At 39.1% G+C, this 25,778-nt stretch overlaps 1 pseudogene; it reads right to left on the bottom strand.

Annotated features, from left to right (window-relative positions):
- Positions 1-25,500, bottom strand: part of LOC139013133 (keratin, type II cytoskeletal 8-like) — a 143,972-nt pseudogene extending 118,472 nt beyond the window's left edge.
- Positions 25,501-25,778: the final 278 nt, after the last annotated feature.

Below are 25,778 nucleotides of genomic sequence, written 5' to 3'. Positions count from 1 at the left end.
AAAAGAAAGGAGAGAGGGTTACTAGAATCAAATTGGAGTAAGCTAGTCTGAGTAACAAGCTAAGAAATAGAGGTTTGAAGTTGGCACCTGTTTAAAATCTTGCCTGAGTTTATATTAGTCTTCTTTTTGTCTTCATGGGTGGAGCTTGCATATTATTTAATGTCTTGCATTTCTTTATCTACAGATAGTGTCATATGGGGATAAATGACATGTTTCTTGAAGTCACGTTTCTAAATTAGAATGTTAGTCAGCTAGACAGTTCCTCACTTGATAAGTAAGATACATGTACTAGTAATTTTAAAAATCATCTTATCTAAGTGATTATCTTCATGCTAAGATTATAATTCTGCCTGACTCCACCTGTAACTTAACCAGTGCTAATGGGAGGTTGTTTTTGTTACAAGATGCCAAAACTCATGAGAAGAAAAAAAAAATTGAATTGTTGATGGCAAGCTTCTCTAAATGGACCATGAAGATTTTGTTATCTAATAATGTTGGAACTGCTAATTATGGGATTTTTTACTTTATTTTTATGAGATTTTTATTTTTAATGGTGTTAGTAAGGCATCTCAGCTTGGGAAGTGCTGTGTTAGGTGGTTAGGTAGAGGCTTGGGGAATTTATTATGTGACCTAAATTTGACTTGTTGCACAAATTGCTTTCAAGATACTTATGGGCACCACGAGGGCAATACTTCTTAAGATTCTGCACACCTATCCATCAACTACATGGAGGGTAAGGCCGTGAAAGGGGCACCTCAGTGTCAATAACAAATAGCAACTTTAAAATTTGCTTAATTATATACCCATAATGCCAGACACCCCCTTGAGAGGAACAAGATTCTGATACACTCTACTTCCCCACCTCTGGTGTGCAGACTGAATGGCATCTTTCCTATTCAACCTCAACATGCACTTGAAAAAAAATTCAAGATGATTCTGTTTATGAGAGCTCTCAGTAGGAAATGAATATCTTCGGGAATAAAATAAATACTCCTGAATGTAGAGAATTCCTGTCAGGTTTTCTTTCTTTTTTGTTTTAGTCTGAGTTTTAGAAAAACATAGAAAATTAATCTCATTTAAAAATATTTCAGAGATGATCTATATCCTCCTCTAATGGTTAAATATAAACCATTAGATATAAAGATAAAGATATGAAGTTGCAGAGAGCTGAATCCATTCTGGCTAGTTTAAAGACAAAGGGATTTATTACTGAGTATTACATAGCTTATAGAATCACAGGGAGGAATAGACTCACAATGCTGCAAAGCTGCTGCTGCTTCCACCTCAATTAAGTGGTTTTGTGATGAACAGGGAGGGAAGTTGCTGCACCAACTTCCGACTTCAGAACAGTGTTCCCTCTGCTAATATCTACCCCAGCAAATGAATGTGTTTTTCCTGCCTTCCTCCAACTTACCTCAGTTCAGAAACCAGGTCTCTCATAAGCGTCTAATGGAAAAAAATATCATCTGAAGCACAAACTACAAGGGTGTTAGGCATATATTTCATAATTTATATTATAACAAGAAAAATAATAATTGAATTCTTAGGATTAATTTTATCATTGTCTGGATAAAGTTTCACAGTTGTGATGCTGAATTATGTTGTCCCACATACTTATTCAAAATTGTTTTATGAATTTTCTTATGCCTGCCTTTTTCTAAGTTTACCTTATATAAAACATAACAGAATACTGCGTGCAGTTTTATACCCAGTATATAATAAAAGGCAAACAAAGTTTGTGAAGGATTATGTACTGAAGAGAATCAAGATAATGGAGTAATTTTTTATAGCTGCATCGAAAATGTAAGACTCCACCTAGGAAGGGTGGGTACACCATGTTTTCTGGCAACTATAGACTTGAAGGAATGGCTAGGAAGAAAAGGCAAAACTATAATTTGGTTTGAATCTTGTATAGGTGATTTTAAGGTAAATACAAGACGGTGCCATTCAACCAACCAATGCGTGTCATTTCATTTCTACTGTGTGTATAGAACTGGCTAGACCCTCTGGGAATTTTTATCAGCAGAAAGTGAATTTGAGTACCCTAAAGAACATGAGCATTGTATGTGCTCAAACATTTCTTTAACCTGAATGCATTAATGAAAATAAAAAATAGTTCAACAATTGTTATGTTAATTCATGAAAAGTAAATTATTAAAGGAAGTCAGGAGCCAAATATCACTAAGCTTTTGGACTAGGTCATGAGAAGGAAATGTTGCAGAATGGAAGAAAAGACTTTGGATTTAAGCCAGGAGTTTAATCCAATTTTGCCATTTGTTAGTGTGTGATCTTGAGCAAATAACCTCTGTTAGCTTCAATTTATTTCTCTGTAAATTGAAGATAAAATACCTAGTAGTAAAGATTGTGAGGAAGAGTAGAGATGGAAAAGGTAAAATATCTAGCTATATGCAGACATAAGTGATTATTTTTTATTGCTAGTTTGTTAGAGATCTAATGGCTGCCAGTGGGGTGGACACTTGATACAAAGACATGTGGCAATGTTCATCTCCTTATATATGTGAGTAATCCCTTGTGGCATTTCTCATATCTTTATGTCTTTGGACCACACACAGACTTTGAACTCTTGCATGTCATATATTCTTCATATTACCGTTTGCTTAATTGATTGCAGTAACTCATGATGAAGCCTGTTGGTCTTTCCTGTTCCTACTCCTGCCCTCATTCTAGCCCACATACTAATCTACACTAATAAAAGAGAAACATGGTAATTAACGTACGACTGCTACCCTTTTCATTGGCTAATCAGTGAGTATATGCAAATTAACTGTCAGCCAAGATGGCGGCCGGCAGCCAGGCACTGAAGCGAGCATGAGGCTTGCTTGCTGCGGACTCCAACGTTCCCCGCCTCACTTGCCGGCCTCTCAGCTGCAAGTCTAAGCAACTATGTACTATGTTGCAAATAAGAAGCTAAACAAAACTCCAGAAACCGGCTTTCATTCAGCCGGGCTTCAGCCAGCCACCGCAACATTGTATCGATGTTTTCAGCAGTGAGGCCTCAGAGCTAAAGCTGTCCCAGAATAAAAAAAGAAAAAAAAAAAGAAAAAAAGGAGCGGTTGGGAGTTTCAGTCAACCACTTCCAGAAACAGCCCTCAGCCCCTCACCCAGACTGGCCAGGCACCCCAGTGAGGACCCCCACCCTGATCCAGGACACCCTTCAGAGCAAACCAGCCAGCCCCTACCCGTGCACCAGGCCTCTATTCTATATAGTAAAAGGGTAATATGCCTCCCGGCACCGGGATCAGCGTGACAGGGGGCAGCGCCCAAACCCCCTGATCAGCCCTGCTCTGTGCCTGATTGGGGGGAGCTCCCCAATCCTTTGATTGCCCTGTGGCTCTGTGTGTGACAGGGGGCAGGGCCACAACCTCCCTATCTGCCCTGCTCTGTTCATGACAGGGGAGGGCGCCCCAACCCCCTGATCAGCCCTGCTCTGTGCCTGATAGGGGGGAACTCCCCAACCCCCTGATCAGCCCTGCTCTGTGTGTGACAGGATAGAGCCATAACCTCTCCATGGGCCCTGCCCTGATTGTGACAGTGGTGGCACCCCAACCCCCTGATCGGCCCTGCTCTGTGAGTGACAGGGGGTGGCGCCGCAACCTCCCCATCGACCCTGCCTTGAGTGTGACAGGGGACGGTGCCCCAACCCCCCAATCGGCTCTACCCTGAGCGTGACTAGGGTGGCATCGGAACCTCCCAATCCGCACTGCTCTGTGCATGACAGGGTGCAGCACCTCAACTCCCCAATCGGCCCTGCTCTGAGCCTGACCATGGGATGCACTTAGGGATAGGGCCTGCCCTCTGCCACCCAGGAGCAGGCCTAAGCCAGCAGGTCGTTATCTCCCGAGGCGTCCCAGACTTCGAGAGGGCACAGGCCAGGCTGGGGGACACCCCTCCCCCCGCCCCCCGAGTGCACAAATTTTTGTGCACTGGGCCTCTAGTCCTATATAATAAAAGCCTAATATGCTAAGTGTCTGACCATTCCTTTGACGGTTCGACCAGTCGCTATGTTGTGCACTGACCAACAGGGGGCAGATGCTCTGACCGGTAGGTTAGCTTGCTGCTGGGGTCTGGCCAACTGGGACTGGGCGAGACGGGCTGGACATGCCCTGGAGCCCTCCTTTGGTCCCTCCCCAGACTCGATCATGCACTGGTAGGGTCCCTTTGCCTGGACTATACCCTCTTGCAATCCGGGACCCTATGTTGGAGAGCTGGTTTTGGCCCAATCCCCGCAGGCCAGGCCGAGGGATCCAACCAGTGCATGAATCCATGCACCGGGCCTCTAGTTTTTATTATGATAGGCTCTTACCAGATATCTGCAATGGCTTCATTTTGTGCTTGCGATTGTTTTTTAAAAGTGCAATTTTATTTCACCAAATAGAAATGAAGATGGAATATAGGTAAAAAGCCAGATAGATAGCAAGTAGGTCAGTGGTTCTCAACCTTCTGGCCCTTTAAATACAGTTCCTCATGTTGTGACCCAACCATAAAAGTATTTTTGTTGCTACTTCATAACTGTAATGTTGCTACTGTTATGAATTGTAATGTAAATTTCTGATATGCAGGATGGTCTTAGGCGACCCCCGTGAAAAGGTTGTTCGACTGCCAAAGGGTTTGCGACCCACAGGTTGAGAACCGCTGAAGTAGGTAGGTATGTAGGTATTTAGATGATTGATAGATGTTAAATAGATGATACATAAAATGAATTAGAGATAATAGGGGTGGGAAAGGTAGGAGAGGAGTGTGGTGATGCAGAGTGGACACATTAATCCATGAGCATTCAGTTGGAGACCCAGGTAACCGCACATAAATCTCTATATCTTGCTCTGTTGTGATATGAGCTGTTTGGTTCATGTGATCTAAGAGTACATGATTCTAAATAAAGAAGGGTTATACATATTTGAAGTCACATTTACAAATATTATACCTTGGTAATAAATCTATGGTTTGAAGAAGAACTTGAATAGAATGTTTTTAGTCTTTCTTTCTTGCTTTTTTGCTTGCTTTTATTTGTTTTAGTTTCTTGTAATTTTTGCACTATTATTATATTTCCCTCATACTTTCCCAAGAAATCATAATTTATTTATTCTTTTGAGGTAGGAAAATAACACATGCTTGTTGCAAAAATAAATACTAGGAATTAAAGGAAGCCCATATTTTCATATTGGGCATGTATGTTGTTTCTGATTCTTTTGTTAATATAAGCAATTTTATAACATTAGTCATTTGGACATGTGAATGATCATTTCCTTTAGATAAAACCCTAGAAATGAAATCCTTGATGAAGAGTATACATTTCTTATTAAATATGTTTTTATTGATTTTAGAGTGGGAGAGGAAGGAAAAGGGCAAGAAAAAGAACCATCAATGAGAGAGAAACATTGATTGGCTTGCTCCTGCATGCCTCACACTGGGGATTGAGCCCACAACCCAGGCATGTGCCTTGACCAAGAATCAAACCAGCAACTTGTCAGAACACAGGACGATGCCCAACCAACTGAGCCACACCGGCCATGCAAGTGTACATATTTTTAAGGGTTTTGACATGTATTTCTCATTTCTGCCTCCCTCCTCCAACCCCCTCAGGAGAGCTACAGGGTATAAGAACACATTTTTCCTCCACACCTTCATCAACATTGGATATTATTAATTTTTATATATTTTCTGATCTATTGGGTGAAAATAGCATCTAATGAATGTTTTAGTTTGCATTTCATTGGTTAATAGTATATCTTAAAATATTTTTTATGGTTATTGGCCATTTGTAGTGAGTAATATCATACCATAACTTATCTTCATATTCTTTTTTCAGGAAATGTTAATATCAACTTGTCTGTAGCCAAAGTGATGAGTTCATGCTAGGCAAGTTTCTCTGTGTGTGTTATTTTACGTGAAGAAGAAAAAAAATTAAACTATGTTATTTGGTAGTGGCCCAATATATAATATCTAAAATAAAAAGGTTCAGAATCTATGCTTTAAATTCTTATTCAAAATGGGTCTAATTTTAGATTTTCTGTTTCAGTCTGCTTTGCTAGTAGAGGTACTATGATAACAACATGTGTGACATGATATTTCTAGTGATTTGACCATTTTCACTTTGTCATAGCTGTACTTCCCAGCATAAATTAAACTTCGGCCAACTTTACTTTCCAATGTTTGCTGAATTGGGCTCCAATCTGTTTTAATATAAGCATCTTTTTTATTTTTATTTTTTATTTGATTTCAGAGAGGAAGGCAGAGGGAGCGAGATAGAAACATCAATGATGACAGAGAATTGTTGATGTGCTTCCTGCATGCCCCACACTGGGGATCAAGCCCACAACCTGGGCATGTGCCCTGACCGGGAATTGAACCATGACCTCCTGGTTCATAGGTTGGTGCTCAACCACTGAGCAACACCAACTGGCAACATAACATTTTTATGAGGGAGTTCTCTATGGATAATGTTAGAAAGTGACACGGGCCATTGCCCAAGTAACAGCAATGTTCACTTTAGAATTGTCTTTCAATAAACTCCTTAGAGCGTTTCAGTGGCATTAACTGGTAGGTGTGTTCATTTTCCTTTTTTATAGAGCTGGGCTCCTAAAGTTTGAAATGAACAAGCCAGGACAACTCACTTAATAATGTTGAAGTGAGTGATGGAAGAATCCAGGACCTTTATCAATGTTTCTTTTTTACTCTCAGATTTCTGATTTTCACTTAAAGCTGTCTTTTCTTTACTGATGAGATTTATACGCATAGTTGGCTAATGTGTGACTAATATACTAAGTGCTTCTTCCCCAGTGGAATGAGCAAGATCATTTGGAAAAGATTCAATTCCAGATCTCCTCTTATCAGGTTTGCTTTATTAGCTTTGGTGTCTGGATACACACATTATACCTTATTCCTGCTGCAACTGGAACTGTTTGCTAGGAGAGGAAAGCATTCTTTGCCCTTGAGAAATCTTCAAAGTGAGTGAAAATTGCTGTGATGCAAACTCAGGGAAGCAAATTGGAAACCTATAGGCCACTGGCATTGCTATTTCACATCTTAGTGTCTGTCTTTCCTAGTTCATCACATTTAAAAAAATCTGCCATGTTATGTCAGAAGAATTATTTTGTTTGCTCTAGTAGGCCCAGGGATATGATCTTGGAAGAATATAAAAATGTGAAGGCAATGTAATCTAGCAAGTGAGGACAAGATTGGGTTTTAAGAAAAATCCCATAGAGCTGAATTTCATTGGCTAAGCTTGTCCTCTTTCTCCCCTTTCCCTTCAGGTATTTCTCTTCCATCTTTGGTTAATGTTCTTTTCACTTCTACACCTCAAGTAACCACCATTTCACTTTTATTCTACTAAGGATCACCTGCCCCTTCTTCAAAAGCATATGTGGTTTAATGGCAACATTCTGTGTCTGTTCAATAGTGTTGAGTAAATAGTGTTGAACTCACTAAAATAAAATCTCTAAAGATTCCTAGGCACAGACTGTTTATTTAGCCTTGGAGTTCTCAGTCAGTTCCCTAATGCAAATGCTCTGTGCAAATTCTCCACCTTAGTGCAAAGTCTTTTTTATTTTATTGGGAAAGAGGGGAGATAAATAGCTTGCATCGATTTAAAGGATGCAAATATTTTATCTTACAAAGTATTTTAAGACATAAAGCAAAGTAGAAATTTTTGAGTGATAAAATTTTAAAAATAAGAAGTCAGAATAGTCTTTCAAAATATAAGTGAGAAGAGAAAAGAAGTTGCATCTCATGGGTTCAGGCAATGCTTTCCCTTCAGTCCTTCAGCCCTTGGGGTAGTGCTGACTGTCTATTGATATGTGCCTCTCCATCCCTTACTTACTCTCTTCTCTCTGCCCCCTCTTCTCACCTTTTTAAGGAGTCCCTTCACCAAAGTCTTTTTATTTGAATCACCTGGGGATGACTTCTGTTTCTTGCTGGATGACCTGACTGCTACAATGTCACATATCTAAGGTCTTTTACTCTTTAGTTTTTATCTAAAGAAAAAACAGGAATTTTTCAACATTATAATTACACCCTTGTTTATAGGAGTCTGTATTTTAATTGAGTTAAGTGAAGAGAAAATGAAAAAAAGAGTAGTGGGCAGGATCTAGGTCTTCTTCAGCTATTCCACTTTAATGTGGTATGTTCACCAATTAATGGGCTGGGAAACAAAATTGGAATGCTTTTGCCCCCATAAAGCTTACTAATATTTAGCATGTACCTTTTGTTATTAGCAATAAGTATTAAACCAAGAGTATATAAGAGAGCAGAGTCATGGAAGTAAATACTTTTTTAAGTCATGGCACAGCGATGAGAAGTGAGCTATAAATACTGCTGTGGGAATACATCCTTTTAAAGACATGGAAAAGGGTTATCATGTGACCCTGGTGATTCTGCTGGAATTACTGCTGGCTAGGTTAGTTATTTTGTGGGTTTAAAACACTTTTCATGGGTTAAGAAGAATTGTAGTGTTTGTGATGGGCCTTTAACATAAAAGCTGAAAACCACTGAGAAGCTTCTAAGGGAGTGAAAGCCAGAGCTGCTCAGATCTTTGTGTGATATTTTGCTTGGGATGGTGGACCCTTAGGTACTTTTGGAGAAAAGTAATTAAATGTGGTCATAAAACTGAAAGAACAGGTGGCTGTAAATTTTTATTATGCTCAGCAAATTTTCATTTAATGAGTTGTAATGTTCTAGTGGAACTATAGGAATGGAAAAGGAAATCAATGATACAATGTCTTTTCCTCTGTCACTGTTTAATCAGAAGAAATGTATGCATGAAAAAACTAGAGAATATTCGTGAATGCAGTGCAAGCACTGAACAAACGTGTTATTCAGAACTCTTATTGGCTAATAACAGAAACCCTAGACTAATTAATTTAGGAAAAATGGATTTATTGTTCACATAAGTAAGAAATATAGGGGGAGAGAGTCACCTTTTGGCTAAATGGAGGCTATTTGGTCACATATTCTCTCCCCATCAATCATCTCTTCTTTCTTCTGTGTTGGCTTTAATCTTAGGCAGTGTCTTCATGATTGGTGGTAGAAATCAGCTATTAGAGGAAAGACACGGAACTCATATTTTCCTTATAGCTAGAAGTTTTAACCAAAAGAATATGCCTTTTTTCTGTTACTTGCAGCTAAATTCCCAAGGAAGGTTGTGATTGCTCTAGTCTAGATCATGTACCATCCTGAATATCCTTGTGGATAGGGTGCTCTGATTGGCCCCTCTTAGGTCATGTGCTTATCCCTGTGGAAAGTGAAGATGGGATGTATGGGGGTCTTAAAATGGAGTTTCCATGAGAAAGACAGTTGTGTAACAAGAGGAAGATGAGAAAAAATAGGGTGAACAGATAGAAACTGTGGTTATCACAGTCTACTGCCATTTCTTTCTTTTTTTTGTTTTTTTCAAGTGTTATCATTATCTATATATATCAAAGCCTAAGTGACTGGAATGCCAGAATGACCAGAACAACTGGTCACTATGATGCATACTGACTACCAGGGGGCAAATGCTCAATGCAGAAGCTGCCCCCTGGTGGTCAGTGTGCTCCTACAACCATCCTTCTGAGGCCGGCCAACCTCCTGCGGTCCCTCCCCCCATCTGGCAGGCTCCGGCTGGCAGCCAGCAACGAGCAGGAAGGCCCTGATTGGCCCTGATCACGGGCCAGGCCTAAGGACCCCACCCATGCACGAATTTTGTGCACCGGGCCTCTAGTATACAGTCATAATGAGCTAGTTTGATTCCTCATAGAAACCATTTATTTATGGACTGCTCTACAGCAAACTTTCTTCCCATATGCATCATTTGAAAATTCCACTGCCTGGCAATAGAAATAGACTTACAACCAATAAGACACTGAACCCCAAAGCAAAGAGAGGCAAGTTAATGTCTCATCTAGGTACTGCCTTCACCTTCCAGGTTCTCACCTGTGTTACTTCAATCTGTTCACATGTTAAGTTCTGTTATTTGCAACATCCCACTTCCTGATATTTCTGTGTTAGTCAGGGCTATCTTGTGTAAAAGTGACAGAAAACTTGTGGAAATTGTGTGAACCCAAAAGAAATTCATTGATTCCTATAAATGAAAAGTTTATAGTTAGATCTCAGGCATGATGGATTGAGGGATAAAAATGATGTTATCAGAATATTGCCTTTCCATACTTGAGTCCCATTTTCCTCTTAGTTGGTTTAATTTGGTGGCTGATTTTCTAGCATGAGAGCAAAGCTGATCACTGACATCTCCAGGCTTACCTCAATGGCATAGTCAGACACCCCAATGACTAGTGTCCAGTTCTTCAGGGTCCAGCAAAATTTCTAAGGATTAACCTGATTGATGGGGAAAATACTCATTCCTGAGCTAATTGCTGCATTTTGGAGAGTGTGTGTGTGGATGGAGTACGCTTATTTGCTGACCTGTGTCATGTGGCCACCACACTTGTGGTGGCAGCGATAACAGGGAGAGATCACCTGCACCACATGGAATGGGTTTCCCATGAAAATGAGAGCCCACTTCCAGTAGAAATAGATTACAGGGAAAGGTAATATGCAAAGATCATAACAACTGCACTACATGATAAATGGGCCCAGAAAAGAAATTAGTTCTTATTGAGTTCCTGTAATGTACCAGGTAACGGGTACATTATTTCACATTTATCAAATAAATTTGCTCCAGATCACATAGTATATGGTAGTACTAGGATTTTTTTGAACCTGTCTGGCAACTCGTGGCATTTTATTACAGAGTAGGCAAAAGTAGGTTTATAGTTGTGAGTATGCGAAACAGAGTTTACTCTTGTATTATTTATTAATTATATTACTTTCCATACGAACAACTGTAAGCCTACTTTTGCCACACCCTGTATATTTCTACTACTTTACAGAAGGTAATTCTGGATTTCCTTCTTGGAAGAAGTTTTAGAGTTTGGAAAACCAGAGAGAGTCTTAGGTCATATAAAGAGAAAGGTGGATGATATTGAGATAGAAAACAGGAGAAAGTGCAAAAAATAAGATGGAAGTCTAGTCTGATCAGAACTGTTCAGAGGGACTCCAGAGTGGAGCCATGAGAATTGTCAGTGGGCCAGACACACTGAGGTCCCTTCGTTGAAGTCCTCAAATGTTCAGCTGGGAGGTTTGGATTTGTCTTGAAATATGATTAATTATCAATTAAAAATAATGAGCAGAAAAATTTGTGATGAAAAAGATGTTGAGACCTTTACACAGTAAAGCAACTTTTTGAGGAGACTCTATACTATTTTCCAGTGCCTGCACCAGTCCGCACTCCCACCGTAGTGCACAGCGTTCCCTTTTCTCTATATCCTCGCCAGCACTTGTTTGTTGATTTATCGATGCTGGCCATTCTGACAAGTGTGAGGTGATACTTCGTCGTGGTTTAATTTGCATCTCAGACAGATGATTTTGAAACTCTAGGATACAGAAGAGTACCTGGTGGAGTGTTCTAAAAGACACATTTCAGGGATTCTCTCCCAGATGTTCATATTCGATAGGTCTGGAGCAGGGCACAGCAATATACACTTAATGAGCACTCAAGATGATTTGGATGCAGGTCATTCATAGACCACAACTTGTCTCAGAGGAGGAATAGACAGGTGTTTGATTAACTATGAAGAGCAATCAAGCTGGGAACAGAGGATAGTCTGCTGCTGGTGGTAATTGGAAGGTTGGGAAAAGGCCCTGATTGTAGTGAGAGTGGATGAATTCTGTTTTGATAATTTTTATTCACGTTTATATTTGAACCTTCAGTGTGAAGATTTCAGTTGGTGTTTTCTGTATATATGAAGCTGTTGATAAAAACATGTCCTGGAATGAAAATTATTAGACACTTGTCCTTGGTCTACAAGATTGGAATTGCACGAGGCACTTCCTGGCTTCGGCTGGTTTGGAGCAGAGTTTGAGGTAGAATAGGGAAGTGTATGTAATAAAAGTTATTCTAAAGCTGTTGCATTTTTTCAAATGTCTAGTTGCATATTCTTTTCCTTGTCTAAAAATTATACCTTTCAAAACTACTCTAATGGTATCCAAAAATCAAGATGAATTTTTGCTAATATGATACATAGATTCTAAAATTATCTTAGCTATCTCATAGTGACCAAGATGTTAATAATGTTACTAATGAATTTTTACCCGATTAAGGCAATAGTACTTCATAGGACAAATTATATCTGTTATGTTAAGCTTGTCAAATTATAATACTTTTTAAATTTGCCCAAATAGTTTTTCACTACTCTTAGAAAATGTAGTGTTGGTAATTTTTCTTTTTTTATTTTCAGATCTGGAGTATCCCTTCCTGGAATTCTGTGAATTGTGCTGGGCAACCAAGATATTTTTGTGATATGATCACTGATTAACCTCTCATAGCTCCCTTCTACAATTTCAGTTATTTCAGTGAGAGTGGGAAAAGGTGTCTTCATAACTTTTCCTACATTCCTTTACTAAGGGAGCCCTTCATCGAAAGCATTTTCTCTCTATGATAATCTGAGTGGTTTCATGAAATGTAATTTACATAGGATTGCTCAGAATATGCTATTTACTCAGTCTTTCTTTCTTGATGCTCATTCAGCCAACATGTCTGTGTGACCTCATGGGATTGAGTTCATTTCTTGCATCCCAGTTTATGATGACTCAGGTCAGTGTTTATATTTGTATAAGAGTTAAGCAGGATTAAATGAAAACTTATGTTTTTCCCCCTCAATATTGATTTCCCGGTTATATCCAGTTATAGCATACTTTTCTCTGTGTTCTTGTTGTTGTTTTTTTAAATCTAGGAGTGCATATATTTAATCCTTTGATCCTGATTCTGCTACATTTTACTGTATGCAAATTCATACCATTATTGTCTGCATTTCATGAAAGAAAAAATCCCCACTAAAATGATAGTGATTCAAGTATTTATAGCAGCTATTGATTATTCCTAGGAGCTTTCCACTACCTTTCTCCTCTTTTTTATTAATGAGTTTATTCTGTACAAGTTACAATGTTTCAGAGCAAGCATCAGGACCAAGGGAATAATAGCCTAGAAGTAACATGATCTGTTTCCTTCTCTGTTAATTCTTTCTCCAATGTAATTTCTAGTGCTATGTTTTTAGGATAGAAAACATGGATTAAAATCCCTTCCCCACAAAATCCATGGGTACTTAACTTCTATTGCATGTATGTAGCTATTACTCTCCATGGTTGATCTCTTTTTGTTCATCTTTCAATTGATTGGAGAATGAATAAACTTTGATTATGCATTCTGGAAGAAAGAAGCAATTATAAAGTGTTCATATTGTTTCCTCTGCTAATTTGTTCAGATCACATGGGTAACTTTTGAGCCTGATAAGGAGAGTTGCTGAAGTCTCAAGCTGGACCATAAAGATATTCATAATTATGACTTGACAGATAATGTTGCTCAACTGAATTGTTATCTTAGTCAGGTTGGCTCCCTTTGGTGTAATCATCTGTTTATAGTTCTGGACCAGAGTCCATTTAGTTGTTAGCTGTCTCTAATCTCTTTGCTATGGCATCAGAGAATTAGTGGCTACAAATTTAAAATAAATGAACACACATACACACACACACACACACACACCAGAAAACTTAGAGTACCACAGCTATCAGCATAGTGTGATTTAGTGTGATTTAGTTTTCCTTTCATATGTGTGAGTATATTTTGTGTGTTGTTTATTTTTTTACCAATATGGAGAGGATAGATAAAAAATGTTTGTATTTTATAATTTGATCTGAAACAAAGATCTATCTGACTCAGCAGCAGATAGGCAATGTGCCTAAGTGACAGTAGGTTTGATATTCTTAATTTAAGAAATCCACCACAGTCATGTTTAGAAAAGTTCTACTTCTCTGGTCTTTAATTTCCCTTTTTTTTTAAAAAAAAGAAAAGTGCTAGAAGTCTTTCTCTATCATTAGAGCCGTGCGGACTAATTAGGAAAAACTGTGATAGAGGATAACATAAATAAAGTTTAGGAAATGGTTTTTTGGAGTTTAGCATAAATATTTTAAAAGTAATTTCAATGAATAATGACCACATAGGTGATGGGAACAGATTCTAAAGTAGTGTTTCAAACAATACATAAAAGTTTAAGGGTTTTTTTTTTTTGGAAAATTATTAGGAAAATTATCATCTAAGGTGCCACAAAGTTGTTCATAAAATCCCCTTATTGTTTTCACTTAGTCCTTCGGTTCTGAAGTAATGTGTTCTATTTCTTTGTTGACACTGATCATTTGTGTCTTCTCTTTTGGTTTTTATCATTCTAGCTATATTTTTATAATGTCTCTTGATTAATTTTGAAGAAGCAGTTTGGGGATTTATTGCTTTTTTCTCTATTTTTACTTTTCAATTGATTTCTTGTCTATCCTATCTTTATCATTTATCACTTTCTACTTACTTTGGGTTTAATTTTCTCTTAAAAATTTTAAATTAGAAGATTAGATAATAAATTTTAGATATTTTTTCTATTAATATAGTAATATATAGGGTGGGGCAAAAGTAGGTTTACAGTTGTGAGTACATGAAATGGCTTATTTTTGCATCATTAATTATTGCATTATTTTTCCATAGGAACAACTATAAACCTACTCTTCCTCCACCCTGTAGATATAAATTCTTCTTTAAACATAATCTTATTTTATCTTGTAAATTTGACATGCTCCGTCTTAATTTTTATTTAGTTGAAAATATTTTCCATAAACACTTGGATGAATTTGCATATTGCTTTTACTGAGTGGTGTGTCCTGTAAATATAAATTAGGTCAAATTTTTAAGATGGTATTTTTCAAGTCTTTTCCATCTTTATTTATTGTTGTCCACTTTTCTTAATTACTGAAAGAAGAGTGCTGGAATTCCAAATGTAATTTTGGGTTTACCTATTTCTTCTTTCATTTGAACTACACGTTGTGCTTAGCAATGGAGTTGATTTTCATTCTGGTGAAAGCTCCTCATCCTATTGCAGTGCAGGAACGATCAATTATCCGACCAGCACCAGTAAATGGGTCACATTTGAGATATCTGCTCTGGAATTACCAATAAACTATGCACACAGAAAGCCTTCAAATAACTATGCATTTAAATTTACAAAATGAACAGGATGAAGTCTTAATATGAAAATGAGACAAACTAATTAAAAGTGACTGAAAGTTAATTGAGATGTCACCTAAGAGAGCCTGATATCTAATGGGAAAGAAGGGATTTAACAGATCATAGCTGCTTATTAAAAATAACCATTTTCTTTTCACAGCCTAATGAGTTAACACTTTGTACTAAAATGATCACACTTAATATTGAAAACCCTGAGCTTAATGTGGTTTACATTTAAGCCACCTCAGTTGTTACCTAAATATGCAACTTACAGAAAACTGAGGCTTAGTGAGTTTAAGTTCACCTAGAGAGGACATGGTGGACCTGGTCTCTGAAAATCACTTTGCCTGTCTTCAAAGCCCCCTTTTCTGACTCCATGACCAACAAGCAAACTTCTGATAACTTGGCTCCCTCTGTAGTTTTCCCACAGGAAGGCAGTTGGCTGGTCATGTCAATATGGATATTTGGTATAGCATTTCTTTCTTACTGTGAACGAACACACTGCCATTCTGCTCGACATTGGTCTTTGGGGACTGGTCCTGGAGAGACCGATGAAAATCAGCTTTATGAACCCCTAAGGCTGAGGACCAGACCGAGTGGGACCCCGTCGGAGTTAGTATCTAGCCTTCCATATTTAACGCCAGAGCATTTACAAAAAACATTTTTAAAAAGATAAAAAGGAGTGATGGAACCATGATGAAGACAAAATAAATGTAAAGATAATATAAAGCCAGATACAAGGTTAGTACACAAAATATATGCCATAGAATCTGATATATTGCCAGTGACAATCTTTAAATTTGATTTTGTGCTTCTTAGAAGTGGGGAAATATGATAAGCTAAGAATTCACAACATTTCTTTTTATTTGTTCCTTCTGAAATAACACAAGTAGTACGTGATTATTATAAAAAATTAAGAAATGAATAACAATTCTTTTTGAGTTATATATAATCCCACCACCCCAAACTAATCACTTTTAATATTTCAATGTGATTCAGTCTTAGAAAATGTTTATTTTTTCAAATGTCCATTTATATACATATGTGTTAAAAACGGAATCATATTTTCCATACTCTTTTTACTTACCAATATTTTATAATAAACGTCCTTGAATATTTCTACACACTTTCCCAATTATTTCCTTGGAATTAAGTTCAAAAAGTGGAATTGCTGGTTCTGGATAAGATTTGATAGAGAATTTTATTTTTGAGCTGGGCTTTGGAGAATGAGAGATTTAATCAAGTGGGGAGTCAGAAGTAGGCAACCATAATACATTTCCTAAAAACTAAATTAAGTGATATATAAGGGTCTTTGAAAATAAAGAATATAAAAAATTTCACGAGGCACAATTTGTGAACCTCTTACAGCAAATACTAGTTACACCTGTAAAAATCATGTTAGTGTGAGTGTACAAGGCTAGGGTATTTCCCCAGAATGTCATAGCTCAGTCTGGTTAAAAGCCAAGTGATATAATTCATTCTTTTCTTCATTTGTGCATCAATTTACTTAATGACATTTATTGAGTAATTAATAAGTTCAAGGCACTGTGCTAGGCCAGTGGATACACTAAGTAGACTTGGATAGAAATATGTTTGGGAAGGCTATGTTGAAAGCCTCCACAAATATTTGGCTTATGTTTGCTATGCTTTGTTGCTACAGATTTTCTGAATCAGGATAGTTTTATATGAGCCAGGTATATTTTAAAATGTGCCAATATGAATCTTTGGAAAAACAGTGATTTAAGAGATGTTTTCTGTACTGTCTCATTCAATTTCTATGAGAACATTTTTGCCCTTAGTTTGGGTGGTGATTATAAAGTTAGCATAGAGTTTTCACAATTTATTTCCATGTGTCAGGGCCAGCAGCAAGAGCACAGCACAGCTCTGCTGGTCTGAGTGGCTCTGAGTCCATGTATTCTTCTAAATTCTCCCACTTGTCTACTCCAGGGCTTGTTCCTGCTTGAACCCTTCCCACTGTACTGACTGTTGGGAACTGAGTCCAAGTTCCTCCTCTATCCTCTGCTCACTAGACAATAGGTGTTGGGTCTGAGCTCCTCTGCCTGAGACTGGACCTCCTATGACGCTGAGTCTTAGACGGAGAAGCCATGAGAGGTTGTGGGTGTATAAGAATGAGTCTTTATTGCAGAAGCCAGTGGCCACATAGCCATCAGGAAAACAGTCCTCACAGCAAAGTCCATACAGGCAGGCAGCCAGACACCGGCTGGTGAACATATATCTTTCCTATGAAGCAGCTTCAGTCTCTGTGCCCACAGCTATTACCTGAGCAGCTGCATGCTGCCTTCTAGACTTGCTGCCTTCTAGACTCACCGCCTCATGCCTCACATCGTAGCGGTACCTGAGCTCTCAGGCTCAGCAGCTTCTCCTGTCTCTCCTCCCAGCTGCTCTCTCTGGCAGACTTCTTCACACACTCCATCCTAGCTGCTCTCTCTCCATACTCCAGCCTACTAGCTGGTCAGTAACCTACTTTTATACCATTTAGACAAAGAAGGCTTCGTGCCAATAGTTACATCAGTCATATTGGCTACTGAAGGACACTGTACTGTGAGAGTGCTGAGGTCTTGCAGCCGCTCATGGTATCTTGGCCTGATTAGGATTCCCAGGCTCAGAGTCCTTGAACATCCCATTTAGGCCTTTGGCCATTCTGGTGTATTGATAACAAAGCCTCTGTGCTCCTTACCAGCCTTGACTATCCGGGGACCTGGCATGGCTCCCACACCAAGGATATGACTCAGGGTTTTATAGGCAATAATGAGTGGTTATTTAGAGCAATGGTTCTCAATTGGAGTTCAGACTCATTTTTTGAACTTTTGAAGTACCTTGGCCTGAGCTATGTGTTTGAATCCACCAAGAAGTAACAAGAGGCCAGCTGTGACTGGAGAGGGGAGCCAGGCAGCATCTGAGGACGGAGAAGTAGCAGAGAGCCAGATTCCAAGTGACCTAATTCAAGAGTTAAGTTTAACTTCTGTCTTCATATTCAAATATTTAGCTCAAAATAGCTTTTCTTCCATAACTCTACCCTAGACTGTTCCAGTTCGTATGGATAGCTTTGGTCTTGAAAATCCTATTACATAGGATTACCATGACATCTGCTGCAGCCCTTATTGATTTTTTTACTACTTCTGTTACTCTTGTTTCAACAACAGAATATCTTTTGAGGGTAGGTTCTGTGTTATAGATAACTTTCCCTAGCATGGTTCTGAACTCATAGTAGATATTGCATAAATATTGGTTGATTTTTTTATAGTTTCTGAGTGATTGGGCTGGGATGAAAATGAAACAAATGAAAAAATGGATAGGTGACATGAAAATATGTTATTACCATTTGTGGGGCACGGCTACAGTGTTTTGGACAGGTTCAAGCCTCGGACTAATGAAAGGACAGGGTCCTCTCATTGCCACGTGCAAGTCCCAGCTGGAGGGCAGGGCCCTCCCAGAACAATTATAGCCAACGGCTGTGGTTGTGAGCTTGAACCTATGGTCTGAACACGTAGCCCCATGTGCCTTGTGATAGAGTTCAGGTGCATGTAGTTAAGTGAGGATGAAACTCACAAGAGTGCTGTAAACTTGATCATGCCCCTACTTTGCCTCGTGGCATCTGCTATAAAATAAAGACACGGCTTGTGGGCACTGGCACTGTCTCCTCATCAGGGAGCAGCATCCCACCAAGATGCAGCTTTCATTCTCTTGTCTGTCTTTTCTCAATCCTTTCACCCCCTCGCCCCCACTCAGGGTCACTGAACCAGGCTGAGCTGGCATGGCACATAAGGCGCCCTGGGGCTGAGTATGCCATGGCCATGCCAGCTCCCCACAACCATTGAGTAAATGAAGTCATTATTTAAAAATTGGAGAATCAAACTATTTCAAATTACTTTTGGCAATTTACATCTCCTCTTTCAAGCCATGTTTTAATTATTTATCAGTTTTTATTTAAAAATGCATCTATCATTCATTCATTATTTAAGTAAGAAAGATCTACATTATCTTTCTTCCCTGTGTACTGATTTAACATTCATTCCTGTCAAATAGTTTGGTCATGGCCCAGATATTCCTGTGAAATTGGAAGAGTACAGCATTATTCCATTATGCTTTTGAAAAGCTACTGTATCTTTTATAATAGGTAAACAGACAGTTCTAAAATGGGATATACATTTCGATTCTAATTCTTTTCATGTTTATGTGACATGAAGCACGTCCTGAGAGCCAAGAATGAACAAAAACTGCTTCTTAAAGAAGAAAGGATAAAAACATCAAAGCTGTTGCCATTACATTTTTTTTCCTGAAAGAAACAAGATATTACTAAGGGGATCAGAACATAACAGAATGGGGTTACTATTACATATCCTCCTGAGAATTCAGAGGGAGTAGGAAATTTCCAGGGGAGGAGATATATTTATCCAACTGACAATGCATCTGTGAAGTTTTCCAGTTAATGCAAAAAAGGCAGGAGCTTGCTGTCTCAAAAATTGGGTAGAAAAACATCTAAAAATGCATAAAGCGAAAAATGTCTAGTGCTAGATTTTGAAAAACTTTTAAAGGCACTTTCAAGATTTCTCAGAGTACAGCTTCAAGTTCAATAGGAACTCACTGAAAACTGGTTTCACTGAAAACCAGCATCAACCGGCATCAGTGACTGTTAGATCTAAGGTTTCCCATGGTGCCAGCTACTGAAGAAGCATTTTTTTTGTTGTTGTTTCATGATATTTCATTTGTTCAACAAGTACTTTAAAGCTCCCAGTTTCTGCAAGGCACTGTACTAAGGAATTTAGAGGAGTCAAAGATGTTTGAGGTGATTGTTATGTCCTTAAGGAGAAAAAGAGTAGTATAAAGTAATAATTGCTGACATCTTTTAAAACGCTTATCAAAAATTAATTTAAACAAAACTGACACCTTATGATGAGAACTAAAATATCCCACAGTGTTAGCTTCAAGGAACATTTTATTCTAGCTGTACAACTGATCTCTCTTGTTTGAGCCGTTTGAAAATTCTCCCTCCTCCTTAGACCCTGTTCAGCTGCACTGTGTGCCCTGAGGAAGCCTTGAGGAGTGCCGGGCAGTTTGTGAGCCCAGGCTCCGGAATAGGGAACTTGGATTAGAATCCCTCTCCCAGCACTTGGCAGTTTTGTGATTTGAGCAAGTCCCATACACACCCGCCCCCCCCCCCCTCCCCAGTTTTCTATTCTGTAAAGTGGAGATAATAAGATGGACCTTACAGGATTGATGTGATTAATGTTGTAAATCATTATCAAGTTGCTTAGCAATAGCAAACACACATTAATTGGTACTTTATTATTTTAAAAATAAATCTAGTAACACTACTCCTCTGTTTAGACCTATTTAATTGCTTTCCGTTGCACTTAGAATCCAAACTGGCCGTTACCACTTAAGATGCCTTGCAGGATCTTTCCTCCACTTGTCTCAGTGCCTTCTTGCACACCTCTTTCCCTGCATTCCACTTCTCAGCCGTCCTGGGTTCCTGCTTATCATTGGATGATGCTATGAATCCTCCCTCCAGGGATCTCTAAACTCTATCTTCTCTTTAAACTATGAAAACTCTTCAACAAGATTGTTGAGTGGCTAGCCCATTCCCATTTTCACATGGAGCATTTTCTTTCCTTTCTTTGTTTTTTATTGTTGTTTTTTTTCTTTTTAAAATTTCTTTATTGATTAAGATATTACATATATGTCCTATCCCCCCATTACCCCCCCCACACACACACACACTCATGCCCTCACCCCCCTGTTGTCTGTGTCCATTGGTTAGGCTTATATGCATACATACAAGTCCTTTGGTTGATCTCTCCCCCTTAGCCCCACCCTCCCCTACCATGGAGCATTTTCAACGAAGTCTCAGTATCAGTTCCATGTTTGCAGACATGCCTTACTTGGCTATCAGACTGAGCAGTGGTTCCCCTCAGTGGTGTCCCTTTTTTCTCAGTCGTGTCCCAGTCAATATTTACCATTCATCTGTCACCAGTGAAGGTGTTCTTGCCCTCTCCCTCAAGATAGAAATCAGGAGAAGAGGCAAAACAGATTCAGAAGAAGAGGTGTACTGAAAACAAGGTGGAGGGAAAGGAGAAAGAGGGGGCAGCTTGAGCATCAAGGAAGCACACACTGAGGACACAGCAAGGCTCCCAAACTGCTGTTAGGCCCGGCTTAGGCTTATGCAGGGCTGGGTTCTTCACGCAGGCGCAGAGCAGAGCTCTTTGGGGAGTGCCTGAAGCGAAACTTAACTTAGCTAGGAGAGGCTTAATAAAATAACTAAAGAGCATTCCCATCTGTTTAAGAGAGGCTCAGCCTGTGTCAGTATCACTTAGCACTGAAATTCTTTGTTTATTTATCTTTGTCAAATTTTACTAGAGTACACGTTAGAGAAAGGGCCACATCTCAATGTGCTGTACATGGGGTCTCTTATAATTGCCTACCAGTATCTTACAATCTTGTTTGAGAGGGAGAATTTGTGTATATCAATTAGAATATGTCAAAAAACAATGGCCAGTTGAATATAACCAAGCACCAACCTGTATGACAACTACAATAAGAGCCCTGTGTACATAGAAGGTTTAATGAAAGAAGTGAACTTGAGAACAGATCTCAAAGACCTGGCTCTTCTTTAGAACTTGATAAAGTAACATAGAGCAAATGGTCCACAAAACTGTGAAGACAGAACAAGTGTGATTATTGTAAGAAACCGAAGAGGACAGCTGGGCTGAGGAGAGGGCAGAGTGAAAGGAAGCGTCAACAGATTACCTGGGGCCTGATGCTACCTGAGCTGCCATGCATAAACTCTTCTAGAAAAAAACTTTGGACTCTAGCCATTATGCAATGGCAAGTCACTAGGGCTTGTGAGTACAGGACAGTTACAGTCCTGAGGATATTTTTCCATAACATGTGTGCAAATGGCTTTAAGTAAATCCAAATGTGTTTTTGTCCTGATCCAAACAAATATTTAAAGGAGGACAAGTAATTTCAAGTTTGTATACTATGTACCTAGATTTTCTTCTCCATCTAACATTTTATAAAACTTCTGAGGAAAGGTATTGTCTTTACCCAAGCCTTATAATCCTTTTCTTCTTTAAAGAATATATGTTAAAATTTGAACTTTTGACTGTTTATAAATTTGATAAAAAAAATGCATTTTTCTAGGACAATTGAAAATAATAGGATATCGACCTTGGAGCCATAAAATTTAATCTGATTAAAGAATGAGGAATTTATTTTCTTGTTAGTGTGAATGTATGGTAAACAATAGCTTGCACACTGTGGTCAGAGCTCTATAAGTAAAAACAAAAACAAAAGAAAGAAGAGAAAAGAAGAAAGAAAGAAGACAACTGGAGGTTTTGGCCAATCTATATAATTAATAAAGCATTTTTAAAAATTTGGTTAACTTAAGAAAACATAGTAAATGACTATATTAAATTTAGGAAATTATCATTTTTCTGGAATCACAAAGGGAACTCTCTGAAGACAGTAATCCTATGCTAATAAAAGACAAACATGCAAATTGACCATACTTTCGCTACACCTTAAGCAGGAGGCTTGCTTGCTCCAGTGATGGAGGAAGCCAAGGTTCCCAGCCTGCTGCGGCCCATCTCTGAGATCCACTGAAAGCAACAAAATTTCAATTATAGAAGGTAAACAAACCCCAGATACCTGCTTTCAGCCGGCCGTGGCCATGGAGCTGGAGCGAGCAGGAGTGGGTTGCCCCTGGCGATGGAGGAAGCCAAGCTTTCCGCAGGCCTCTGCTAAGGGCAACAAAGTTTCAATTATAGAAGGTAAATAAATTTCAGATAAAAAAAAAAAAAAGAAAAAAAGGAGAGGCTGGGAGCTTACGTCACCAGGGTGCTTGGCCAGCCTGAAAACAGCCCTCAGCCCCTCACCCAGACTGGCCAGGCACCCCAGTGGGGACCCCCCACCCTAAAGGGGGTGTGGCCAGCCTGAAAACAGCCATCAGCCCCTCACCCAGGCTGGTCAAACCTCCATGGGGTGAGGGTCCTCACTGGGGTGGACATCCTCCCAGGGGTCCCACACTGCAAGAGGGCATAGACCAGGCTGAGAGACCCCCTGAGTGCACAAATTTTTGTGCACCAGGCCTCTAGTGTTAAATAATAGAATTCTGCATAGGTGGTGTAACATTTACTCAGAAAAAAATTAAATCTAGGACAAAAATTGAGGAAAAACACCAGTTGGCAAGATCATATAAGGACTTAGAGGACAAAGTCTTTGTCCCAGCTGCCCATAGGGAATCCCTTATGGTCTAAAATCTGTGGGTGATAGAAAGTCATTTGAATATGACTTTATAATACTTCCTTAATATTTGCTAAAGGATTTGTTTATTTTGATATGTCTACAGGATGTTTTCAAGGAATGTTTAATGACTGGAGAAAATGATCACAATGTGAATGGAAATTGGAAACAAAATTGTACATTATTATTTCCATTCTATAATTAATTAAACAAGTATATAAAATAAAATTAAAAAAATATATCACAATGCTTTGGGGGGCTCCTTAAGTTATATTTTACTTCTCTGTAGATATATATATTTTAAAGTCTTAACATTGAACATTTATTTTTTTTTTATACTTGTAATGGAGTGGATGGTCTGTTTATAGTTATGGCTCTTATTTTTTTTTAAAATGAAGCTTCAATATTTTCATCAAAGATTCGTATAAATTTTCTGTATATCAAGAAAAAAACAATTCTTGAATGTTATATCAGTTGCATAATTTAGTATTGCATAATACTAGTAGTGTTACAAATGGTTTAAAATCACCCTGAACAATGAATCTTTTTCAACTTCAGGAATTTATGTCTATTCTGATTGAAAAATACATGATGACACATTTTCATTCAAATGTATATCTGCTTTAGTTCACATTTATGATTTATATCATTTATATATGAACGTACATGATTTTACCATGCATTAAAATTACAAGGCAACAGATAACTGCCAAACCAACAACATGTACTTGAGGTAAAGAAAAGTGTATGTTGCTTCACTTAAGCTAAAATGCTGTTATCATTCAGGGTGTAAGCATCAGTTTTCAATGGGAGGATGGAAAAAGCTTGAAATCCAGGTTACTGCTTACGTTATCAAAAAGTTAAAGACCCATTTACGAGTTATTTTAATAGGTGAATATGAGGAGCTGCTGCCTAGGTAATTCCATTTTTCTTCAAAGGCTAGATATTTATTCCCTGAGGATTAGTTGGCTCTGAGTATATTGTTTATGAAACATATAAGAGGTTATTCACAGAAAAATAACTTAAAGGTGTAAATTCTATATATTTTGTTGAACGATTCTGTTTTTTTTAAATAATATCCCATGAGTGAAAAATGAGTAGTTCATTGTTTAAAATAGAAAACATGTGATATTTATCTTTCTCTGGCTGGCTTATTTTGCTTAGCATAATACTCTTCAGGTCCATCCTTGCTGTTGCAAATGGTAAGAGTTCCTTTTTTGTTGTTGTTGTTTAATCTCATTCATATGTGGAATCTAATGAACAAAACAAATTGATAGATAGAATAGATCCATAGACATAGAAGCATAGAACAGACTGACAAATCTCAGAGAGAAAGCAAGGGGTGGGGAGAGGTGAGAGAAATTAACTAAAGAATTTATATGCATACTAGAGGCCTGGTGCACAAAATTTGTGCATGGGTGGGGGGAATCCCTCAGCCTGGCCTGCACCTTCTCCAATCTGGGACCCCTTGGGGGATGTCCAACTGCCTCTTGCAATACGGGAACACTGGCTCCTAACCACTTGCCTGCCTGCCTGCCTGATTGCCCCTAACTCCTCTGCCTGCCTGCCTGATCACCCCTAACTGCTCCCCTACCGGCCTGATTGCCCCTAACTGCTCCCCTACCGGCCTATCGCTCCTAACTGCTCTTCTGCTGGCCTGATCGGCCCTAACCACCTCTGCCTTGACCCACACCCAGGACCCAGGATTCCCTCCTCTGGCCAGTCACAGGCACCCCGGACCCAGGCTTTCCTCCCTCTGGCTGGCCACAGGCACCCAGGATGGGGGCCGGCTTTGCCTGGGCCAGCCGCAGCCACAGGGGACTGTGGGCGGGCAACTTTACCCAGGCCACAGCTGCAGGTGCTTGGGACCGCGGGGCAGGCAGCTTGTCACTCTCCCGGGCCACAGGTGCAGGCTCTGGCACCTGGGACTGTGGGGCATGTGTCTTGTCCCTCTCCCGGGCTGCAGGCGCAGGCATAGCTACAGCCATTGGCACTCGAGACCGCAGGGCAGGCGGCTTGTCCCTCTCCTGGGCCACAGGTGCAGCTACTGGCACAGCCTGGCTGGTCCCCATTCCTCTCTGCCCAATGTTGAGTGTCTGAGCCGTTACGACGTGATAGCGTAAGGGCGTGATGACCATTTGCATATTAGCTCTTTATTATATAGGAGATGCATGGCCCATGGACACAGACAGTAGTGTGGTGAAGGCCTGGGTGGGAATGGTGCAGGTGGAGAGGGTCAATGGGAAAAAAACAAAACAAAGGGGATATCTGTAATACTTTCAACAATAAATATAAATTTTAAAGAAAGAAAGAAAAGGAAAAAATAAAATAGAAAACAAAACAAAAATTGTTGAGTAGCTATTGAATTTTTGCAGTGAAGTTAAAAAGGCTTCAAGTGCATTTTTGTAAATACTCACCCAAG

The sequence above is a fragment of the Myotis yumanensis genome, unplaced genomic scaffold (assembly GCF_028538775.1).
Source record: "Myotis yumanensis isolate MYYU_CA2020_CCGP unplaced genomic scaffold, mMyoYum1.0.hap1 SCAF_1, whole genome shotgun sequence".
In the NCBI taxonomy this organism is placed as follows: Eukaryota; Metazoa; Chordata; class Mammalia; order Chiroptera; family Vespertilionidae; genus Myotis; species Myotis yumanensis.
Note: the sequence above shows the minus strand (reverse complement) of the source record. Positions and strands in the feature narration are given on the sequence as shown.